General features: G+C 44.9%; 1 pseudogene; it reads right to left on the bottom strand.

The window, feature by feature from the left end:
• Positions 1 to 16,234, bottom strand: part of LOC117525335 — a 39,062-nt pseudogene that overhangs the window by 5,326 nt on the left and 17,502 nt on the right.

The raw sequence follows: 16,234 nt of genomic DNA, 5'->3' as shown, positions 1-16,234 counted from the left end.
TCTTTTATTCAATCAATTTCAGAGAGAAGTAATTATACCCTCAAATGTTGAAAAGGCCAAAATAATTGTATTAACCATCTCCTTAATTGTCTAATTTACATTTTATGAAACAAAAGTTACAGTTGACATATGTGGTATTTAAGACCATAAAAAGCATCTTCTTGGGAAAATGTTTGAATGATGCATTTGATATATTTTTAGATGCCAGCTTGGATATTGGGGGCCATATTGGATTTAGTATTTTTTGTTTATGTAAAATTGAACATCAAATGATATTTAGCATGTGATTACAATGGCATTTAGCATTCTATCATGCATATGTCTTTAAAGGCAAAAATATTTTTCATAAAAATAAAATTTTGGTTGATCGGGGATCAATTTAAAAGCCTGTAAAAATCACGAAGCTAATTATGATTGGCATCATGCTGAAATTAACTATAGAGATACAAAGCTTTCAGAAAATATGGTATCCAAACATTCTGCCTCTGTTCGGATACTAATGGTTGTTGTTTTTTTGCCTGCTTGTTTTTCAGCCAACAACTTGCTACAAATGAAGACATCATTCTGCCCATGAATTCACTTTGCAAGCAATGTGAAATCCATACTGAAAAATGCTCCAACTGGCTTGGGAAGTAGGGATTCCCCATTGGCTGACCTGGTAGAGCATTGGTCTCATGAGTGAGAAGTCTAGTGTTTGAATTATACCAGAAGCCACACAGATATACCACTTAATTACAAATGGGCACTGCTGACAGGATGTGAGAGGCGTCTGTCCCAGTTACAGGTGAAGATTCTGAATGCTTAGCTGCACCTGTGACCTCAGGATGAAGTAAAATGTGGTATGTGGTAAGGTGAAATCTGGATTGAAAAATGTTTCTACAAGCTTGACTAATGGGGATTCCCTTTAGCTGACCTGGAAGGGAATTGGTCTCATAAGCAAGAAGTCTGGTGTTTGTATCCCATTGGAAACTACAAAGATATAACACTCAGTTGGATAAGAAAGCATTTTTATTTTACCTTTAAAGCAGTATCTTTAGTTTTTTCTTTATTCTGTGGGAGTGGGAGTAATGGTGCTCATAATTCTTTGCTTTGGATGATGATTTGGTAGACTCAGGAGTGTTGGGCAGAGGAGACAAGGGAGACAGTGGAGACAATGGCTTCTTATTGTCCAAGTACTCCAAGTACCTGCATGTACACACACAAACGACAGCAAATGTGAATAGTTGACACATATACTGTGTATGACACATTTAACCTGAAACAGTGGGGTGTATCTTGGCTGTTGCCCCATGTTCACTGGAATCAAGTTCAAACCCGGCCTGATCCTCAACAGGTTCTAAACGAGTGCAGATAACAGATGGACAAGAGGAAATTCTGTGCGTGGTGTTCTCACCCGTTGTGTGTGGTCTCAGTAGAAAAGTTGGTCTCAGATGGGCGGGATGAGGAGTCCGTGCGTCCCGAGAGGTCCTTTGCATACGGCGTGCTCCTCTTGCTTTCACAGTGTGACCCACCATTCTCCAACTGGTCTCACAAACACAAATACACAAACACAGTTTGTGTCTGAAAGTTGTTAAAGATACATTTATCACATCACATTCAAAGACGGCGAGTAATATATATGAACGCTGAGTACCTTGCGTTTTCTTTTGCTGTCTTTATTCATTGTCTCGGGGTTGTGTTGGTGCTTCATAGTGTCTTTGCTTGTCCTTAGTTGATGAAGATGACAAGGAAGATGAGTTTTTGTGGGTGTCGTGTTGGTGGTGCTATCAGGGACACGTTTTAGCAGACAAGATCGAACTGCACCACTAGATTTCGTAGCCCTCGTTGGGATGGTGCTGTAGCCTGTTCACTTCGCCCAAACGGGACCAGGGTGTAGAGCTTCTGCCTCCCCTCACTTGCTGCTGCTCACCCGGAATACCTGGTGTAGGTCCTTTGGGGTGTACCGCCTTTGGCCTGTTGCTCTCAGGTCTCCCCGGACCTTGCTGTCCTCTCTTTCTGAGTGTCCTACTGGAGGTAGAATCAGCAGGTACTTTGGCAATCTTAAGCTGATACTCAGATTCTGATTCTGAACTTGAAGAAGAAGAAGAGAGAGTACGATTGTCTATGAGGGTCTGGGGAAATTATATGGGAAGGTGATGTGTCTATCTGCAACACTTTGTTTTCTTCACTTTTCCCTCCCTTTTTCGTCCTGCCCTGATGGCGTGACTCTTCTTGAGGGCAGTGTTGCTCGGTGTTTGTATGCGGTCTCTGTTTGGCCTGGACTGTTGGCCATTCGCATCCCTGCTGCGCTCCCTCTGCCTCCTTTGTTCTTCTGTCGATGTCTCCTCTTTCTTCCTCTGACCATGTATTGCTTCCTCCCTCCTCTCCTTCTGAGTTTTGGATCCAGGGACGTCTCAGTAGCTGCTCCTCCGCCAGTCTCCTGTCTTCTTTTCTCTCCTGTTTGTCTTGTTGCTTTTGTCTATAGCGCCCTCTTTCTGTCTGGCTTTCGACTTTCTGTTGGAGTCAGGTGAACTTCTCTGTGGTCCAAATCCTGCTCCTTTGATTGGGGTTTCCTCTGTGATGTTTTTGTTTGCTCAGCTTGCACCAACTTTGGGGCTGTAGCCTCCCAAGATTTGGCTCTGGGATACTGACTCAGACTGGGTTTAGTGTTAGACCCAGTATCAGAAGTACTAGAAGTTTTAGAGGTATACCGAGAATGTGAACTACAGTGACCATTTGTTTCACGAGCAGTTGGCACTAAGTACTTTTCACCACTGGAGGAATTTTGCAATCCAGATTGAAATGCAGGCCTCGTCTGGTTGAAGTCACGATTGGATTTGTTATTATGGATTTGCTCAAGTTGTGATGTGTGTTTGGTGATGGAAGATGCACCAAGCTGTTTGTATTTGGATTAAAATTAGATTTGAGTCTAGATTGTGTTTGTGACTCTGGTTAGAGATTAAGCCATCTTTGGATTTGCTTTGGGTTTGGTCTTGGTCCTCTGCGGTCTCATTTCAACCTATGTTGATGAGGTTGCTGGGGACAAGCACTGTTTGTGATTTGCTCTTGATATCAGCGTTGGGCAATGGAGCAAGCCCAGTCCTATTTTTTGTCCTGTGAGGGATGACGTTTAGGCTCGGCTGTGCTTGGTTCAGCTGCTGACAACTCTGAACTTGAGGATAGTGGCAAACCCTTGAAGGAAGAAGCCCAGAACCATGGCTTCTGGGAGGGTGTTTATTTATAGGGCTAGGGCTGCGGCTTGCTCTTGTACTTCCACATGGACTGGGGCAAATACTTGGACCGGGGCTAATGATAGGACTGTGTCTTGGACTAGGGCTGGGACTTGGGCAGGTGCTGGGAAATGGGCTAGGGCTGGGGCAAAAGCTGTATCCAGGGCTATGCAGTGGGCTGTTGTGGTTGTAGTTTAACTGTGGGCTGGGAATAGGGCTCTGACTAGGGCTGTATTCCTGATTGCTGTCCCAGGACCTAGCCGGAGATGGAGTTTTCTGCGTACGTGGTGAAGGAGGGCATGCTGGAATGGTCTGAGTGCAATCCTGTTGACCCCGGCCAGACTTTTTCCGAGAATCCTTCAGCCACTTGTCCAACTGCCACTGAGCAGAAGACTGTTGAATCGTCTACAAATGTAGAGGGAAAGGGGTAAATCTAACTGGAAAAGGTGGTATTAATAACAAGCTATGACAATTTAAATATTAGTTACTTATTGCTGGAAGTGGGGCACTATCATACACACGTGGCCCACAATAATGAGGGGCATACAAGAAATGCAGGACCGACTCATATTACATTTGCAGAATAACATATGAACCATATATTTGCACACTGGAATACAATATACCCTACAAGTATCAAAAACAATCACTACCAGGCAACCATTACTCCCTTAAAAATCTGTTTAAAGGTACTGACTCGTGCAAAAAACTGTTACTTCAACCAAAAATTCATTTGACATAATTTAATTTTAGGAGTCTACCTGGTTTTATTCCTGATTCTGACGTTCACGCTTGCACTTACAGGAGCTGAATCCTATTCCAATTATGCCAAATGACTCCCTTAACGTTTGGTAACCACAAAAATGACAAGAACCCGAGACAGAACGTTCAAATTAAAAAGTTAGAAGATACTCACGGCTGGAGAACAAACTTCTTTTGTGCTCTCGTTCGCTCTCAGCTGACCAGTGCTAAATTAAACCTCTACTCCTCAAGTCAAATAGTGAACCCCCCCCCCTTTCCATATCCCTCGCCCTCTTTCCAGAGAGGACAGTGCATCTCTTGTACCGTCTCAACTCCCCTCCCTCCCTGCATCGATTCTGTACCCTCCCTCTTTCTCACCCTCCTTCTTACTACCTGGAACTCTGGAGCCGTGGCTTCCATAAGTCCAACCCCCATCTCTTCCTCAGGAGACACTCAACGTAAATGAAAAACATATGGTGCATACCCTCCCTGCCTACCCCTCTTACCCCCATCGACACACACACACACACCGTCTCTATAGGGGCCCAGTATACTACATGTTTAGTAATACAGCCAATAATGTCAGACAGGGGCTTTCATTCATAAAAAAAGGGGCAGGGTGGACCTCCATTCCCCCCACATATCCACCATCTCAGACCACGTCTGGTCTGGTGTCCCCACAGTGCACCACACCTCCAAGTGGAGCCTACCCTCTGCTTAGCACTGAGCCACACCGTTTTCATCTGACAGCATGTAAGTCAAAGAAGAGCGATTAGTCTACATTCATTCGCCCAACGTTGTCCCGAAAAGATGACATGTCAGCATAAGATACATCAGGATGACTTTCCTCTTAAGACTCGGCTTGTTGACGTGACACTCAGGCACTAATTCCTAAAACTACATCATCTCCCCCACGCCCCCTTCTGCTTGCCTTTCTGACTCGCATGCATTCCTCATTCCTAAAACCATCCCTGCACCTGCTGTCAAGCAGCGTCTTCAGCGCTCTGGGGGTGGGGGGGGGCTGTAGGGGTTTTCAGCCATTTCTTGGTTGATGTTATGGCTCCCAGGTCAATTACTACCAATGCTATTTTAATAGTAGAAGTGGAAACCTCAGAGCATCATGGTCAAACACACTCCGTCTTGCAAAAAACAGAAATAAATAAATAACCAACTTTTTCCCACCAGATTTTGTGAAAATTGATTCTATACTCACACTATGTTGTAATTAAAAGAGGTCATGTTGTGCAAAACCTGGAAAGAAGGAAGAGCCCCCCCCCCCAAAAAAAACAGCACCTCCATTCCTTTTAAAGCAACAGGCACTGAAACAGACTTAATTTTTTTGTTTATTTTATTTTTTGTTTTTTAAGGCACCGCCTGAATGTCTCTGGGCTGTTTTTTTTGGATACAATTTTAATATCTGCAATAATCTGTAATGGTTACACATTTTTTAATCTTCATGTTCTTATTATTTAACATTTTCTATTTTATTTTTTATTATTATTTGTAATCAATGTATATGGTTAGTATTTATAGTCATTTTATTGTATTATATTTTGTGTATAACTGTTTGTACAATTGAAAGTGCTATATTATTATTAGTAGTAGTATTATTATTAGATATCAGCCAACAAATGTTGTGATATTAATTTTGGTCACAACCAACTGTCTTCAATTGTTAAATCAGAATCACAATCAGGTTTACTGCCAAGTATGTGTTCACATACAAGGGATTCACTTTGTTGAGCGTTGAACACCCCCCCCCCCCCCCCAAATAAAAACAACAGCAACAACAACAAACAAAACAAAAGGAAAACAATGCAAAAGGCAATGAACACAAGTAGCTGCTGTAGTTTATCACCTCATCTGACAACTTCTCCTCACATCCAGGATTTGGGAAATCTGAACGGAATCCACATTTTATTTACCTATTTATAATGGAGCTTTTTTTAATTGGGCCAAGTAAAGATATTCATGGAATAATAATAATAATAATATTACTTTTATATAACACTTTCAACTCAAAATGAATTACATAGTGTTCTACATAATACAACATAAAGACACAATGATAAAACAAACTTTTACATCCATAAGAACATTTCAAATTGAACATCAATTAAAAAATAAAATATACTCGTACACATCAGCCTAAATAATTATACAAAATAAAAAAAAATAATTATAGACAGCATAAAATAAATAGGTTTTAATGTTAATGTAAAATTAAGGTTATGTTGTTTCATTTAATTAATGTATCTCTTCTCAGCTTTTCATTTACTAACTAGTTATAACCTCACAGTTAGTAGTAGCCTGTTACTTGCCCACCTTTGCCCCTCACACTTAACTATGTTTTCATTTGTCACATAAAGTATTTTACTCAAAACTTGAATTTTTCTTGCAACATTTTAAAAAGGACTTGAAAGTGTGCATTAACAGAAAGTTGGCATTTCCAGGAAAGCAAATGTTTTAAATACAGAGCTTCATTCTGCAAGGCTTTCACACAAACAGAAGAAAAAGACGCACTGACAGCGCACACGGAGAGAGACGGCGGCTCAGAAGCCCTACCTCCTTGCTGGTGCAGGGCGGCCGAGCGCTGACATGCGATACAGGTGACACGGGGTCACGGTGCACATCTGGACTCGGGCTGCGAGAATGAAGGCTGCTGCTCCCAGACTCGCCAGTGGAGTCTGAGGCCGAAGAGTCAGAGCTGGAATGTCTCACCCGCCTGCCGTGTGTGCGTGCACGCTGCACCGCCAAGCTGCCAGCCAGCACACATACACACGCAAAAACAAGGGTCAGTGCACGGACACACACAGTCTGGACTTACACGCAAAATCATAATAAATACACATGGGTGACAGCAAAAAAAAAAAAAAAAATGACTCCTGCACATCACCTTTGTAGGCTTTTCTGAAGGGTTTATTTATTTTGTGAATAAAATGTGGATGTGAATCATGCTTGTGTTGGAGATAACTGCCACTGTAATGATTTATTTTTTAATATATTTCAACTACAGTGATAAAACACACTCTGTCTCATGATCCTGAGCATCATCACTGAGCAATGCGATCCTCCTCTTTTAGGCCATGCTGCCAATTTTTAAAATAATAAATTGTCGTTATTCTTTTACAGAATAGTTTAAATTAGGGGTGCGGCAAGCTGATATTTCTATAGGTATTGAACTGCAGGGTGGGCTTGTCAAGAGAAATTGCTGCCCATCTGTCCGTCATTCCATCATCCATCGGTATGGCACAACTTTCTGCATCCTAAAACTCTTGTCTAGAACCACTAAAGTCTGAGATTTCAATTTTTGCATTAGGAATGTTGTATACCTAAAGGCCTGCATGATCAGTTTCATTCATTTCTGATTATTCTCAGTCATATTTTTGGTGTTTTCAACTTAGTTGTATCTCTTGCTCTTAGACACAAAGCTTACTTGTTTACATTTAAATATAAATCTCATTATATAAAGCAGTGGTGTCCAAAGTATTCCAGAAAGGGTCGAGAGGGTGCAGGTTTTCTTTGCAGCCACTGACTTCAGCAGGTGATTTCACTGATTAACATCACTTTGAACAGGTGGAATGAGTTCATCAGTGAAATCACCTGCTGAAGTCAGTGGCTGCAAAGAAAACCTGCACCCTCTCAGCCTTTTCTGGAATACTTTGGACACCACTGATATAATAGTTTGTGTCTACGGCGCATCCAGAAAGTATTCACAGCCCTTCACTTTTTCACACATTTTTTATGTCATAGCTTTATTCCAAAATGGATTAAATTCATTTTTTCCTCAAAATTCTACACACAATACCCCATAATGACAATGTGAAAAAAGTATTCTTCTTCTTCTTATTTTTTACATTTTTGCAAATGTATTAAAAAGAAAAAAAATCATATGTATATAAGTTGTTGTGGTCTGTCCCCTCTCCATGTCTGTGGTCTGTATTAGTTGTCTTTGTGGTCTGTCCTCTGTCTGTTTTCCTATGTTAACTGTCATTGTGTTTCAGTCCTGTCTGTCAGTCATGTGGTGTCCCTGTTTGCACTCATTTACATCTTTAAGTTCATGTTACTTTCCTGCCTTTTTTTCTTTGGGTTTGTACTTGGTCATTTTGTGGTTCTCTTTTAGTTTGATAATATTATTATGGTATGTTTTGGTTCTACTCACCCTCGGGGCTATTTTGAGGTTTGTGTCACTTTGTGTTTGTCAGTTTCTGTGTGTTTGTAGGCGTGTCTTGTTACCCGGTCTCCCCTACACCTGTGAACTCTACACCTGTTGCTTATTGGTTCATTTGTGTCACTATTTAGTCCTGCACTGTTTCCTGTTTTTCTGGGTTCAACTTAACATTAGTATTCACAGTCTTTGCCATGAAACTCACAATTGAGCTCAGGTGTCTCCTGTTTCCACGGATCATCCTAGAGATGTTTCTACAGCTTAACTGTAGTCCACCTGGGGTAAATTCAGTTGAACAGACGTGATTTGGAAAGACAAACATCTGCCTACATATAAGGTCCCACAGATGACAGTGCATGTCAGAGCACAAACCAAGCATGAAGTCAAAGGGATTGTCTGTAGACCTCTGAGATAGGATTGTCTCAAGGCACAAATCTGGGGGAAGGGTACAGAAACATTTCTGCTGCTTTGAAGGTCCCAATGAGCACAGTGACCTCCATCTTCTGTAAATGGAAGAAGTTCAGATCCACCAGGACCCTTTCTAGAGCTGGCCGCCCATCTAAACTGAGTGATCGGGAAAGAAGGGCCTTAGTCAGGGAGGTGACCAAGAACCCGATGCTCACTCTGTTAGAGTTCCAGTATTCCTGAACCTTCCAGAAGCACAACCGTCTCTGCAGTAATTCACCAATCAGCCTGTATGGTAGAGTGGCCAGACAGAAGGCCCTCCTTAGTAAAAGGCACATGGCAGCCCACCTGGAGTTTGACAAAAGACCAGGCACCATCCCTACACTGAAGCATGGTGGTGGCAGCATCATGCTGTGGGGATATTTTTCCATGGCAGGGACTAGGAGGCTAGGCAAGATTGAGGGAAAGATGAATGCAGCAATGTACAGAGGTATCCTGGATGAAAACCTGCTCCAGAGCACTCTTGACTTCAGACTGGGGTGACAGTTCATCTTTCAGCAGGACAATGACCCTAACCACACAGCCAAGATATCAAAGGAGTGTCTTCAGGACAACTCTGTGAAAGTCCTTGAGTGGCCCAGCCAGAGCCCAGACATAAATCCAATTGAACATCTCTGGAGAGATCTGAAAATGGCTGAGCACCGACGCTCCCCATCCAACCCTGATGGAGCCTGAGAGGTGCTGCAAATAGGAATGAAGAAAACTGCCCAAAGACAGGTGCACCAAGCTTGTGGCATCATATTCAAGAAGATTTATGCTGTAATTGCTGCCAAAGGTGCATCAACAAAGTATTGAGCAAAGGGTGTGAATACTTTCATTTTAATGAGTTTTCAAAATAAAAACAAAAAACTTTTTCATGTGCCATTATGGGATGTTGTGACTCCATTTTTGAGGGGAAAAAATTAATTTACTCCATTTTGGAATAAGGCTGTAACATAACAAAAAAGTGGATGCACTGTATATTAACAATTTATCATTTTTTATTGTAATTTTAAAGTTGCTGAACCTTTAGTATTTGGGAAATCTCTAAAATAATAAAAAAAAGTTTCTATAAATCCTTTTATGTAAATGTATGGAAATTTGTTATTTTTTCCACTTCATTAGTATTAGGATATATTCATTTTACAGTTTCTGTTTGGCAGCCATTTGCTGCCAGTCATATGACAATTTTTCCGAGAATTTTTTTAACAGTTTAATCTGTCATCCAAGTTGGAAGCAGGGTAACAAAGACTTTTTTGTAATGCATATGCAACTACATTTAGGCACTCAGACAAGCACACATACATGATCATTCAGTGTTACATCTACAATATGCCTCCAAATGTATGGCGTCAAATACCTGTTTCCATCCCAAGAAGCAGATTCATTGGTGACCTTTAGGGACACAAAACATACAACCTTATTATCACAGCAGTACGCATTTAAACTGCTTCTGAATTTCCTTCTGTAGATGTATCACCCCTGAGTCTCAACATCTAACAGTTAGAAACTAATTAGGAAACTATTCTTAACTGTGTGTCAGTTTTGCCAAACTGTATCTGGGGGTGCACACATGCCACTAAAACTTGTCTGAAAAAACAGACTTGTGACTTTGGCAAACACTTCAGTCGTGCTCTCGTTTGCTTTCTCCTCCGCTTCTGTCTCCATGTTTTCCTGTCTGCTGGTCTTCTCGTGCATCAAAGGTCTGTTTGGTTTACTGAGTGAGAAGAAACAATAGAAACCAGATATGGGCAGTTTTGGAAGGGACCGGACATCCATCTACTTTACGCCATGCCATTTTGTAATGTAACCCAGATGTCCTTCTCCCCAGCAACCACCTACATCTTCTCCCGGGAATCCCAAGGCATTCCCAAGCCAGATGGGACATTGTATAATCCTTGCGGTGTGTTCTGGGTCTAACCTATGTTTGCCGCACACTTGCACGTACCTAGAAAACCTCCAGAGGGAGCTTTCAACAAGGCATTCTTATGAGATGACTCAACTACCTCAACTGGTGTCTTTCAGTTTAAAGGCCAGGGGGTTCTATAGCCTGACAACCGTCCCGGCTATGAATTGGGCCGGATACTGGCTTCCATCTTGGGAGTGAGATTTCCCACTCCTAAACAACAGTAGGAGAGCAGCCCTTGCACCACATCAACGTGAGGCTGACGCATGGGCTGACGTCAGCGTCTCGGCCGCCAACAAATCACAGGTTAGGAGAGAGAGGCCAGTATCTGGCCCAATCCAGGGCCGGGTGTCAGGCTAGGGATTCTACTTCTTTTAGACACTACTGAGAGTTGATGATTGGAATGTCACACTCAGCTATCTCTTTACCTTGACAGTCTGCAGGAATTCCTACAAGTACAGTAGTGTTCAGAATAATAGTAGTGCTATGTGACTAAAAAGATTAATCCAGGTTTTGAGTATATTTCTTATTGTTACATGGGAAACGTCTCACAAATCCAACAAGACCAAGCATTCATGATATGCACACTCTTAAGGCTATGAAATTGGGCTATTATAAAAAAAAAAGTAGAAAAGGGGGTGTTCACAATAATAGTAGTGTGGCATTCAGTCAGTGAATTTGTCAATTTTGTGGAACAAACAGGTGTGAATCAGGTGTCCCCTATTTAAGGATGAAGCCAGCACCTGTTGAACATGCTTTTCTCTTTGAAAGCCTGAGGAAAATGGGACGTTCAAGACATTGTTCAGAAGAACAGCGTAGTTTGATCATTTTTGCTTTCTACTAAGGATGTGAATCTCACTATCCTAAAGTAAGGATCAGATGACCTCAAACAATGGCTCCAATAAGGCCCCCTCCCCCCAAAAATACCCCAAAGCGCATGGTCGTAAACCTCCTCTAGGTGCTTACAGAAATGGGGAAACGAGCTTAATGGCTCACATAGACGGTTGGTCAACTTCCGTTGCCCTTCCAGGATCTTCACTAATGTAAGACTCTTCAATAAGCAATGAAAAGGATTTATGGGAATATTATACTCAAAGCAATGTGGAAAGTAGTGATTAGTTTTCTTCATGAAGTGTCACTTACTCCTTGAGTGTCGTCTTCGTCACTGCTCAGCTTCAGGTCATCTGCAAGCATCCTGTTATAAAAGAATCACAATGTCACATGTAATTAATACATGGACACTTTGTTTTCATTCAGGACTTTGGCCAAAGTTCATAGTTTCAACTGTAAGTTAATTAGTAAATGAAATGTAAAGTTATATTTGTCTTTTTGTTTTGTTTTTTCCTGATCTGCAAAATGAGCCAATCTGTTGCTAAAAACCACGAAGCATTGCAACCCTAATTCATAGCAAGCATTTAGGGAATAACCCTGTTGTGTCTGATGATTTGCAGAAGTTCATGCTGGTTATACGGTCGCAAATTGAGCTTTACCTGCAACGCGTTAGCAAAGCTGGTGAAACGGATATTTGCGACTGTAATCCAACATGAATGTCCGCAAATCATCAGACACAAGGGTGTTATTCCTATTCTAATCCAATTCCATTGTTTGCACGGTTTATTTTTCTGTAGGTAATTTGGTCGGCAAGGCTTACCATTGAGGCAGCGTCGCTCCAACAGCGGTCAGGGCACAGAGTAATCCATCAAATGTGAAAATCCATCAAATGTGAAATGGGAATTCTGTCTCAGAATCCACATAAATACTTTCGTATGGTATCTTAAATTCATCCATTTCGGCATCGTCGTCGGCACGCGACTTTTTCTCGCTCTCAGCTAACAGCGCCATTACTGACATCTACGTAGCAGCGCAGCGAGTAATACATTCACAAGCACTTCTAGCCCCATTTGGTGATGGAGGACGGTTCCCCCCAGGGGCATGTTTGTGACACATACATAAAACAGGGAATCTCTGGTTCTTCTAAGTGCCTCTATGATCAAAATCCAAAAAGCTGTCGTCTTTATGCACAACCAATCCATTTCAAAACGCACTTTATACACTCAAAAAATAACTTGCTCAGTGAACATAAAAAAAATTATGTAATGCATTAACGTAGCCAGAAACAATTTTGCTGAGTGACCTAAGTGTAAATTTGTTGAGTCATCATGATGAATTTGCATTACTGTTACTTAATTACCATGGTTCAGGCCAACTAGATTTGAAAAGGTAAATGTAGACCTAAATGTAAATTTGTTGGGGCAACATGTATTTGTGTTACTGTTACTCAATTACCATGATTCAGGCCAACTAGATTTGTAGGGGTAAATGTAACAAAAATAACAAACTAGGTCCCTTCTCCCTTGTTTGCTCTCGGAGTCGCTACAGCAAATCTGAGGTGGATCTGCATGTTTATTTGGCACAGGTTTTACACCAGATGTCCTTCCTGACACAACTCCACATTACATGTAAAAATGTGGCAGGGGTGGGGTTTGAACCTGGAACCTTTCACAATGTAACCAAGTGCACTAACCACTTGGCCACCATCCCTGCCCTGCAAGTAGTGACAACTACTTTTAAAATAGTACAGTTACATGTGTTGTGTGGGCCGCCAGAAGAGGAGGTACTGCTGGCCCACCACCAAACTGGACCTTAGGAATGCGTATCACCTGGTTCGGATCCGGAAGGGAGACGAATGGAAGACGGCATTTAACACCCCATTAGGTCATTTTGAGTACCTGGTCATGCCGTTCGGCCTCACTAACGCCCCCGCGACGTTCCAAGCTTTGGTTAATGACGTCTTGTGGGACTTCCTGCACCGATTCGTCTTCGTATATTTGGACGATATACTCATCTTTTCCCCGGACCCTGAGACTCATGTCCAGCATGTACGTCAGGTCCTGCAGCGGTTGTTGGAGAACCGGCTGTTTGTGAAGGGTGAGAAGTGTGAGTTTCACCGCACCTCTTTGTCCTTCCTGGGCTTCATCATCTCCTCCAACTCCATCGCCCCTGATCCGGCCAAGGTTGCGGCGGTGAGAGATTGGCCCCAACCAACAAGCCGTAGGAAGCTGCAACAGTTCCTCGGCTTCGCAAATTTCTACAGGAGGTTCATTAAGGGCTACAGTCAGGTAGTTAGCCCCCTGACAGCCCTGACCTCTCCAAAAGTCCCCTTCACCTGGTCGGATCGGTGCGAAGCCGCGTTCAAGGAGTTGAAACACCGGTTCTCGTCTGCACCAGTTCTGGTGCAGCCCGACCCTAGCCGCCAGTTCGTGGTTGAAGTGGACACCTCTGACTCAGGGATAGGAGCCGTGCTATCCCAGAGCGGAGAGACTGATAAGGTTCTTCACCCGTGTGCCTACTTTTCTCGCAGGTTGACCCCAGCTGAATGGAACTATGATGTCGGCAATCGAGAACTCCTTGCGGTGAAAGAGGCTCTTGAGGAGTGGAGACACCTGTTGGAGGGAGCGTCTGTGCCGTTCACGGTTTTCACTGACCATCGGAACCTGGAGTATATCAGGACCGCCAAGCGGCTGAACCCCAGGCAAACCCGCTGGTCACTGTTCTTCGGGCGTTTTGACTTCCGAATCACCTACCTCCCCGGGACCAAGAACCAGAGATCGGATGCCTTGTCCCGGGTGCATGAAGATGAGGTCAAGACTGAGCTGTCGGATCCACCGGAGCCCTTCATTCCGGAGTCCACTATCGTGGCCACCCTCACCTGGGACGTGGAGAAGACCATCCGGGAGGCCCTGGCATGGAGCCCGGACCCCGGAACTGGACCAAAGAACCGTTTATACGTCCCACCAGAGGCCAGAGCTGCAGTCTTGGACTTCTGTCACGGTTCCAAGCTCTCCTGTCATCCAGGGGTGCGTAGGACCGTGGCAGTTGTCCGGCAGCGCTTCTGGTGGGCGTCCATGGAGGCCGACGTCCGGGAGTATGTCCAGGCCTGCACCACCTGTGCCAGGGGCAAGGCAGACCACTCCAAGACACAAGGACTTCTGCAACCGCTTCCGGTGCCTCGTCGCCCCTGGTCTCACATTGGCCTGGACTTTGTCACGGGCCTCCCGCCGTCCCAGGGCATGACGACCATCTTCACGATAGTGGACCGTTTCTCCAAGGCGGCCCACTTCGTGGACCTCCCGAAGCTCCCTACAGCCCAGGAGACAGCAGACCTCCTGGTCCACCACGTCGTACGTCTGCATGGGATACCAACTGACATTGTCTCGGACCGTGGTCCTCAGTTCTCCTCACAGGTGTGGAGGAGTTTCTGCAGAGAACTGGGGGCCAACGTGAGCCTCTCGTCCGGGTATCACCCTCAGATGAATGGACAGGCACAGCGGGCCAACCAAGAACTTGAACAGGCCCTCCGCTGTGTTACATCCGCGCACCCGTCGACCTGGAGTCACCATCTGGCCTGGATCGAGTACGCCCATAACAGCCAGATGTCCTCTGCCACCGGCCTCTCCCCATTTGAGGTGTGTCTGTGGTACCAGCCCCCATTGTTCCCCGTGGTGGAGGGAGAGGTCGGTGTGCCCTCGGTCCAGGCCCACCTGCGAAGATGCCGTCGGTGTGGCGCACTGCCCGTTCTGCCTTGGTGAAGGCCCAGACGAGGGCTAAGGCCCATGCAGACCGCCGGCGTTCCCCGGCCCCTGCTTACCAGCCCGGGCAGGAGGTGTGGCTTTCAACGAAGGACATCCCCCTCGTAGTGGACTCACCCAAACTCAAGGACAGGTATATTGGTCCATTCAAGATCCTCAAAGTCCTCAGTCCGGGAAGCTGGGAGCTGGAGCTTCACTGCGGGTCCACCCGGTTTTTCATGTTTCCCGGATCAAGCCACACCACACCTCACCCCTCTGTGCTCCCGGACTGGCATCGCCTCCTGCCCGGATCATCGATGGGGAGCCTGCATGGACGGTTCGCAGGCTCCTGGACGTCCGTCGGAAGGGCCGGGGGTTTCAGTATCTGGTGGACTGGGAGGGGTATGGACCTGAAGAACGCTCCTGGGTGAAGAGGAGCTTCATCCTGGACCCGGACCTCCTGGCCGACTTCTACCGACGTCACCCAGACAAGCCTGGTCGGGCGCCAGGAGGCGCCCGTTGAGGGGGGGGTCCTGTTGTGTGGGCCGCCAGAAGAGGAGGTACTGCTGGCCCACCACCAGAGGGCGCCCTGCCTGAAGTGCGGGCTTCAGGCACGAGAGGGCGCTGCCGCCACAGACACAACCGGGAGTGACAGCTGTCACACATCAACTCATGACAGCTGTCACCCATCATTTCATCACTCCATAAAAGCCGGATGTCATCTCCACCTCGCTGCCGAGATATCATCTACCTGTGAAGGTAATTCTCTGCTGTACTGAAAACTGTGTCATAGTCTGAACTCTTTTTGCAGCCGCTTTCCTGTTGTGTGCCTTATCTGCTGGATTGGCGTTTGGTGTGAACAGCGACGGCTTCGCTTCATACCCCAACCAGATAAGTGGTTAACAGGAGCTGCACGAGTGTGTGATTAGAGGTGGAGGTGACTTTCCACCTTCTGACTGTTTTTGTTACTGGGTGTGCACACACCCACATCTCACTGTTTGTGCTCCTCGCCAGCAGTACCAGATCCGACAGTCGGGGACGGTGATCACCTGGGAATTCGGGACTTGGCGGCTCCAGTATTCACCAGGTTCAGTGGCGGCGGAAATCGTGTGGTTCCGGCTCTTCTCAGGACAGACGTCTTCTATCCTCGAGCCTGCCCACACGTCACCTTTGTGTATTGACTGCTATCAGATTCTGA

This window comes from Thalassophryne amazonica, chromosome 14, assembly GCF_902500255.1.
Source record: "Thalassophryne amazonica chromosome 14, fThaAma1.1, whole genome shotgun sequence".
Taxonomy (NCBI): Eukaryota; Metazoa; Chordata; class Actinopteri; order Batrachoidiformes; family Batrachoididae; genus Thalassophryne; species Thalassophryne amazonica.
Note: the sequence above shows the minus strand (reverse complement) of the source record. Positions and strands in the feature narration are given on the sequence as shown.